The sequence below is a fragment of the Protopterus annectens genome, chromosome 9.part0 (genome assembly GCF_019279795.1).
Source record: "Protopterus annectens isolate FY-2018-M chromosome 9.part0, PAN1.0, whole genome shotgun sequence".
Classification (NCBI taxonomy): domain Eukaryota; kingdom Metazoa; phylum Chordata; order Ceratodontiformes; family Protopteridae; genus Protopterus; species Protopterus annectens.
Window position 1 is genome coordinate 312,073,000 of NC_056743.1, and position 8,956 is coordinate 312,081,955.

Genomic DNA, 8,956 nt, shown 5'->3' on the forward strand with positions numbered 1-8,956 from the left:
GTGGTTGTGGTGGTGTAGTGGCCTGTTCCCTGCAGTGTTGGTTTGCAGCTCGGTGGTGGTGATTTCGCGGGCAATGAGGCACCCATGTGTAACACCTGCTTCCTTGCATGCATGGTGGCTGTTTGAAAGGATCCATGCCTTATGGAAAGCTGTGTGCCTTTCAAACACATCTCCCAAGGTGCCCACACATGCCCATTAGGCGTTGTGTGCTTGTTGTAGCAATGTATGTACTGAAATTGGAATGAAATAGAGAATATTAGCACGGCCCCTGCCTAGGGAGTACAGGCAAATTCATAAAGCACTCAATGTCCCCCCCCTTTTGGCTGCTCAACCTTTCGATAGGGAGGTGGTAGATCTTAAAAGGGCTCTGTCCTGCTACAGAACATCTTACAGTAGTAAATACAATGGCTAATTATTAACAGGTTACATTGTAAACTTTTTTTTTCTGGCATTGGAAAAGTAATGCTCTTTATACCTGAACATTGAGGCATCTTGAGATGTATGAAAAAATTGTTGAAAGACTTATTTCATCTTATATTGGCTGTCTGATAAAATAGACTAGTGCTGAGTGTTTAGTACAGGTTCCATTTCCACAATCATTAGACATTGTAGGCACATTGCTGTTTTCACTGACCAGACTGTCATTATTAAAGCTAGCTGAGGGACTGCCTGATAACTGGACCTCCTTTTCCTGGATGGAGTCAGGAAGTCAGTAACTCCATGGGGTATGGCCATTGCAGCCTTCTGACTTTCATTGTGTGGGCATATTGGGACTGGGATTTATTAATTGCAAGTCTTTGCTATTGTGCCTATTGCTGAGCATTACCTGCATTTTAAGTTGGAATAAGCAATATTATATATATTTTTTATGTTATATGTCACTTACAGTGTTCCTATCTCATTCCAGGTGTCAGTAGTTGATATGGCAGATGTCCAGGCTTTGCGGCAGAGGTGGGTGTACCTTGTGGTTCAGACAGAGGGCCTTTTTTGAGAGATGCCAAGCAGTGAGACTATGGCAGCCATGACGCAGGGCCAAGCCAATCATAAAAAAAGAAAACCAATGAGAGGAAAACAGGCAACCATGGGTAAATGAATGTGTCAGTCACAGTCCAGTGAGGAGATGGCAGAGGTCTCGACACCGGACTCAGCACTTGCTGCTCCTGTAAGTAATGTTCCTACAGTTCTTGCTGGGGGGAGGGTGGGGGGGTGGATGGGTCAGTAGGTGCGGTGGACAAGGGGCAAGAGAGCCATAGATCGGATGACAGGGGTAGCAGCTCACATACAGTATCAGAGGGTCCTGTGGGTAGCTTTGGGGGCCTGCAGAGTTTAGTGGGAGAGGGGCATGGTTTTGGGAAGAAAATTTCTGGTTCAGACAGTCCAACCATGGTTAGTAGGTTGTTGTCATTGGGGAAGAGGCTGATCCTTGCTTAGATGAGGTGGGATGAGATTTTGGTATGTGACTAGGCGCTTGGTTGGCTATGCAGCTGTTGGGGCAAGGGAGTGCAGCAGTCTTCCTAACTCCTCACATACCTTCTTCAGTAAAGGAAAAAATTTGGAAAGGGGAGTATGTTGACATTTTTGATTTAATTGACACAGATGGCATCCAGCATTCGTTGGAAGCTGAGACAGCGAATGTTTAAAGACCTGATAGCAGCCTTGGTGGCCCTCAGTTGAAGATGGGTGGGGAAAATGTGGCTGAGAATGTGGGAGAATTTGGTGTTGGGATTTGTTTACTATATGGCAGTATGGTTGGAGGATAGTGTATTGGCCCTTCCGCTCTTGGCTTATTTTTTGACAATACAGGAGACGTAAAGGCTATGGGCTGGAAATTCTTGGTTGTGGTATGATCAGAGATTTTTCAAGAGGAAGGCATTTGATAGGTCCATGCACTGGGAGGTGAGGCACTCTGACATATGGCTGGCCACTATGATGGACAGCTTCAGTGTGGGCAGCAGAAGGAATAAGATAGGAGAAAGAGGTGTTGGAGTATGTTGGGCTTTCAATGCGGGAAGCTTTGCTTGGGCAGCATGCAGATTCTTGCACGCTTGCTCAAAGTGTGCAGGTGTCCACCCAGAAGTGCAATGTGGTAGGCATGAGGGTAATTTGGCAGGGAAAACATCATCCTTCTCTAGGTAGAGTGGGTTAGTGTGGCATCTCCGGGGTTACAAGGGATACTTTTCGTGGCCAGTGAGGGGGCCTTTTTGGGGAGCAAGAGGATGACTTGGAGACACATTCTCTTATTAAGGTGCATGTCTTGTGGGAGATGCTTCAGCAGTACCCACACCCAGCAGTGGCTCGGGAACTGACTGATGGTTTTTCAAAGGGGTTTTCTGTTAAGTCTAAGTTGGCGGGTGATGCAGCAGTTAGGAAAATTTGAGATCAGTGCGGGGGTGGAAGGATATTTTGGAAGCTTTGTTGGAGAAGAAGCAAGAGGCAGGCCATTTATTGGGCCCGTTTGATAGATCTCTATTCAGCAGTCTTAAGGTTTCACCATTGGGGTTGGAACCTAAAAAGAAGCCAGACAAATTTTGGCTGATTCACCATTTGTCTTACCCTGAATGAAAGTCTGTCAACAACTTCATTTCAGTGGAGGAAGCTAAGGTGAGTTATGCATCATTGGATGAGGTGATCTGAGTCATTAGAGGGTTTAAAGATCCATGGTTGGTTAAGGTGGACATTGAGTCTGCTTTTTGCCTTTTGCCAGTTTGAAAGGTGGATTGGCCATTTTTGGGCATGATGGTGGGAGGTAAGTTTTACTTTGACAAGATCATGCCAATGGGTTGTTTGGTAGCCTGTTCCACTTTTGAAAAGTTTAGCACAGCTCTACATTGGATTTGGCATCAGTGGGTGGATAGTCAGAGGGCAGTGCATTACTTGGATGATTTATTTTGTTGGTAGGTGAGGGGAGTGAGGGAGCTGTGGTAGCTTTGCATGAATTCTTGAGGATGTGCTAGGATATAGGTGACATCAGGAGGGGGTATGTATGAAAGAAGATAATCTAATTGGAGCAGAGTGTCATGTGTTAGCTGTCAGTTGCTCATCACTGGAAGAGGTGTGTCATCAGGTATCCTAGCTAAAGTCAAGAAATAGAAGGTGCACACTGTGGGTATCACCAAAGTTTCTTGTAAAAATGCTTGCAACGTGTATGCGCGTGTGTGCATGCCTGTAAACCTGAGTAAGACAGTGTGCGCGCGTGGAAGCATGAGTGCGCGCGTTTAAGCCAGAGTAAACATGTATAAGGCAGTTTAAAGTCTTGTAAGCACCTTTGCACCCGTGTACACTTGTTTAGGCAGGAATTAGCTAGTGTAAGTCCATCTAAGCCTGTGTGCATGCATGTTAGCACATGTACACGCGTCTCCGCTAGTGTGAGTGGTGCAGCTCCCTAAGGAAATGAAAAGGGAAAAGGAAACACAACAAACAGTAGGAATTTAACCAGGGCGAGTCAGCAGAGCTAGCAGGTGGAAATAATCAGAATCAGGCAATTACACAGGCAGTAAACCAGCCAAGCCCAGCCCAGCACTTAAAACTCTGCAAACAACTTTTCACCATGTATTGCTCAGAGACACTGCAGCACTGCAGTAAGCTACGAGAAGTGAATACTGAAAAGACTTAACTGAGACAAAGAAATGTTAGGGGCTGCTATTGCTGTCATAAACCGACATATGCAACATGCTGAGGGTGGTGACAATGGGAATGCTGCCAACCAACCACCAGTGAGGAGACGGAGAAGAGTGTACAGGCCCAGGGTAACCTACCAGGGGCTACATGAGCTGGAGATAGTGTAGTGCTATAGAGTGGACAGAGACCTCATGCTGCAAATTATTGAGCTGTGCAGGCCATGCCTCACACACAGAACCTACAGAGGGGAACCCATTCCAGTGGCAACCAAGGTATGTGTTGGCCTATGAATACTAGCAACAGGTACCTTCCAGAGACCAACTGGTGATATGATGGGGATATCACAGGCATCAGCATCCAGGGTACTGCACCAGTTTCTGGATGCCATGTCAGCACATGTTGGTGATCATGTATATTTCCCCAATTCCCGTGAGGTATTGGCAGCAATATGCGTCTCTTCCAGCAAATAGCGGAATACCCTGAGGTAGTGGGTGCAATAGACTGCACGCACAAACGCATCAAAGCACCAGCTGGTGAGTGGGGTAGGGTCTACTTCAACCGCAAGGGCTTCCCCTCCATCAACTGCCAGGTCATGTGTGATGCCCAGGGCATAATACTGAATGTGTGTGCTGGCTGCCCTGGAAGCTACCATGATTCCCATATCTGGCATCTGATGCAGCTGTACCAGACATTTGCCAATGGGGACATCCCACATTGTCACCTAGTGGGGATGATGGCTATGCACTGGAGCTGTGGCTGATGACACCCATCAGAAACGCACACACACCTGAACAGGAACGTCATAATGAGGCACACGCACAAACACAAAATGTAATCAAGCATGTGTTTGGGCTGCTCAAGTCATGGTTTCGGTGCCTGGACACATCTGGTGGAGCCTTGCAGTGCACTCCAACTACATGTACCCAAATTGTCATGGTATGTGCTATGCTACATAATATGATCCTGTGAAAACAGCTGCAGCAGGACCAGCATAGGCCTGGCCCAAACAGCCCCCCACCATTGCCAAGGTTATCACAGGAAGAACAACCTGAGCCTGCCCCAGTAGGCAGAAGGAGGTGTGCCCAGTATGCTTTGGCCTTGGCAAAGAGGCAACGTATAGCACATACACTGGCTCAGTAGGAATCCTGGAAATGATACCTCTCTCTGACCCACACATATAGCAGAAGGGATGCCTAAGTTGACACTACCTGCTTCAAACATGTACAGGGAGTGTGGTATGTGCATCTGACATAGGCAGCCCTGCAGCACCACCTGAGGCATGATTGCCATGTGTCAAGCAATTTAAGGTAGTGCTAAACAGCATTTACCACCATGTAGTATATGCAAACAGAATACACACACCAACTAGTACAACTGTGGTCAGTGTCGAGTAATATTGGGCAATGTCCAGCAAAGTTGGTGAATATACAGCAATGTCGGACAAGCCTGGTCTAAGTAGGGCATAGCAGAATAAAAGTCAACATGCTCATATTTGCTTAACTGGCCCTTAAGCAGTCTGGTCTGCTCAGTATGGAAATATAAAGCAGTGATGGGCCTCGAACCTAGGATACTGTGCACCATAGTTAAAGTACTGAACCACTAAACCATGACAGCATTGCACTGTTTAGCCAGTATGAAGGAATGTTGATAAGTCTATGCAAAGTATCTCATGGAAACCCTGCAGGCACAGCATAATCCCTGTTGAGTTATGACACAAAGGTGAGTCCTGCAGTAAGTACAGAACTTGACTTCCAACCCACACAGTATAAATGTTAATATCGGTCATGTTCACACACATCCACAAATTTAGTGGACTTCAGATTGCAACATACTGAAAGTTCACACTGGGCATGCTCACACACCTGGATAAATGAGACATATGTCAGGCAAAAAAACAAGGAAAGCCTGAACTGGGCATGCTCACACACTTAGGCCATGTCTGACTACAGCAGTGGGCCACACATCTGGCAGTTGCATGTGTTAACCCAGGAACCTCTCACTATCCAGCAATCCGCCCTGTGCACACAGTTACATGACAACAGACACTTATATAATATAGTGGAACCCTGTCATGATCAAACATGTTCCACAGATACCTAAGTTGTTCATAGAAACTGGGAAAGCAAAGATGATAAAGACCTGCAAACAGTATCAGCAGTAAATATTGTGCATCCCGAGCAGAAGCATAGGTTCAGAGGTCGATAGTAGGCTATCTGCCCTAGGGTATGTACAAGCCTAGTCAGAGTGTGTTTGGCTTTTGCAGCCCTGTCAGAGTACTACACTGTGCCAGTGAATAGTAGGTCACACAAGATAGCCCATGTACGTTTAGGCTAATGTGCCTCTGTCTAGCAGGGACACAGAAGAGATCCCAGGGGTGAATTTGCGATTTCCCATCCATGTGTCCAGATTTGGCTTGAAGAGGGTCAGCGAGGGGCTATGTCTAATATGGATTGGGATTCTATTTCAGAGTGAGGGGACCCTCTGGGAAATGAATCTGTCCCTCCAGCATGTCCTTTTTATTCCTGTGCTGAGGTTTAAGTCCCTGGAGCATGTATCTCTAAGGGACTTGGATTTTTGAAGTGGAGCATGTCCATTAATTCGGGCTTTGACATGGCTTTGTATGTCAGGCATAGATTGCCTCTGATTAGGTGGTAAGCAACTGAGTAGAGCTGGAGTTTCCTTAGTTGAGCTGCATATGACATCTGTTTGTAGCCCATGACCCTCTTGGAGAGGTACTTTTGGGTCTCTCCAGGTGCTGCAGGTGTCGGGTAAGGTACATCCCAAAAGGGCAATTGTATTCAAGTATGGTGCTGATGACTGATGAGTACAGGGGCACAATGACCTCACTTGATGTAGATGCGAACCCGTTCGTGATAAGTTGGCATATATAGAAGGTGTTTGTAACCACTTTGGCAATGTGATTATCAAAGGAGAGATTACTATCTACATTGGTCCACAAATCTCAAGTTACTACTTCTGTACTTAATGGATTACCACTTATGTGGTAATTTGTGTGCACCTTGTTTTTCACAAAGGGGATGACTATGCACTTTGTAGCATGTAGCTCGAGCTTGTGGCTCTGACAGCAAACATCCATCTCTGTGAGACCCTTCTGTAGGATGCTTGTGTTAGCTGGAGAGTCGATTATGGCCCCCAGTTTGCAGTAATCTGCGAACCTTGTCAGCCATAATGCCCCCGTGTTAGCCTGAACCTCAGAGAAGTATATACCGAACCAGAGAGGTCCCAGAACTGAGCCCTGTGGGATGCACTTGTAACTGGTTTGTATTTGGACATGGCACCTGCGATTCTGATAATGTGGGTTCTATCCCTGAGCCAGTTTGCAACCCATCTTGTGATATAGGGGTTGATATTTAAGCTGTTAAGCTTATGTATGATATCCGAGTGGGGTATTGTGTTGAACGTTTTTGCGAGGTCCAGATAGGCTGTGTGGACTACCTTGCCCTCATCCATAGCTTTGGTAACTGTTTCAAAGAAATCAACTAGGTTTAAGAGGCAAGATCTGCCCTTAACAAAGCCAAATTGGGTAGGGTCCAGTGTCTGGAGGCTCCCAATGTCTTTGTTTATGAGTTCCATGTTAATACGCTCCATAGCTGTACAGACCAGACTAGTCAGGCTTATGGGGTGATAGTTCCCAGGGTCTGTTGTGGCACCACCTTTGTGGAGTGGAACCACTGTAGCTGTATGCCATTATTCGGGTACATATCCTGTAGTAAGGCTAAGTTTGAACAGTGACTTAATGTGAGGTTTCAGTTCTTCTTGGAGCTTGTGTAAGACACAGCCTGGGATACCTTCCGGTCCCATAGCTGCTGTGTTTTCTGCTTTGGCGAGGGCAGCTTTCACCTGTGAATCTGTGATGTCAGGGAGGTTACATTCAGTTGGGATAGGCATTTGTTTCTTTGTGGGTGAAGGGGGGGAGAGGTTTGTGCTGAATCTGTCTGCCAGGATGTTGGCTGTCTGTAGTTTCAGTATATTTTGTACCGTTATGCAACAATTCAGAGCATATCTGGGAGTTTCCACCCATATTATGGACATAACTAAAGAAGGACTTGTGATTATCTTTAGTGTCTAGGGCAATTTCCCTTTGGAAACTTGACTTTGATGATTTTATGAGGTATTGAAGTTTCTTGCTAATACTGATCAGAAATGGCTTCCATTTTTGGGATATTGCTCTGTCATGTAGTAGCTTACTCCTTCTGTTGTATAGCTTATTTATGGCTGGGGTCCACCAAACAGGTCTCCTGTTTTTGGAGGAGTGAGGCTTCGTTTTATTTGGGATAGCACGATCCATGCATTCCTGCAGGTGCTCATAGAATGCATTTGTAAAGGATTCTGCAGATTGGCCTATTATCCTCTGGCCTGTGGGCTTTGAAGGATTCCACCTCAGTCTTGAGAAGTGCAAAGTTGGCATTTGAGAAATTCTATACAGTGATTTCCTTGGCTGGGGGTGGGGATGGGATATGGATGTCCATGGAAATTTGTTAATGGTCTGATCTTACCAATGAGGGGTTTACCTCTGGTGTGGAACATAGTGTCCCCATGTTGGTGATGATCAGGTCCAATATGTTTTTCCCTCTTGTGGGAGTGGTGACCAGTTGTTCCATCGCATTACAGTTTATAACTTCAAGGAACCATTGGGTGAGTGTGTTTGGGCATGAGTAATTGTTGCAGTCAATGTTTGGGTAGTTGAAGTCACCCAATAACATAGTTGTAGGAGAGGCCTTGATATTCCCCAGTGTTCTCAGGAATGCCAAGTGGGGTTCCTGTAATAGGGAGGGTGTTCTGTAGCAGGCTACAAACTGAAATGCAGTTTGGCCCACTGTTAGTTGCACATGGATGGTTTCTGATGCTTCGTGCAGTGCCACTAACCTGGAGGTGTAGGTATCTTTGATGAATATAGATACTACCCCTCCTTTTGTGCTTCCGTCCAAATTTTGTGTGTGAAACGCATGGTATGAGTTATAACCTGGTAATGCTGGAGTGCTCTCAGGAGCCTTGAACCAGGTTTCTGTTACTGCACAGATGTCAATATTCTCCATACTGAGGAGAGCCACAAGTGCGTGCATCTTGAGGTGTAGACATCTGGCATTGAGTAGCATTACCTCTAGATTTTGTATCCTTGGGTTGTCAATGGAGGTGTGTATGTCCTTTGAGCCTCACCTAAAAAATGCACTATGGGGGTGGCAAGAGGCATGGCCAGTATACGAAAGCCTAAGGGTGACAGGTGCAAGCCATCCCTAGCGAAGCAACGTGGCTTGTCAGGCATGTCATCCCAGGCTGACAGACACTGGATCCCCATTGAATGACACCAATACTTTAG

General features: G+C 46.1%; 1 non-coding gene across 1 annotated transcript; it reads left to right on the forward strand.

Annotated features, from left to right (window-relative positions):
* The first annotated feature begins 210 nt into the window (after positions 1 to 210).
* Positions 211 to 313, forward strand: LOC122812541. Its single transcript, XR_006366515.1, has one exon. It is a non-coding gene; the product is annotated as a U6 spliceosomal RNA (small nuclear RNA).
* Positions 314 to 8,956: the final 8,643 nt, after the last annotated feature.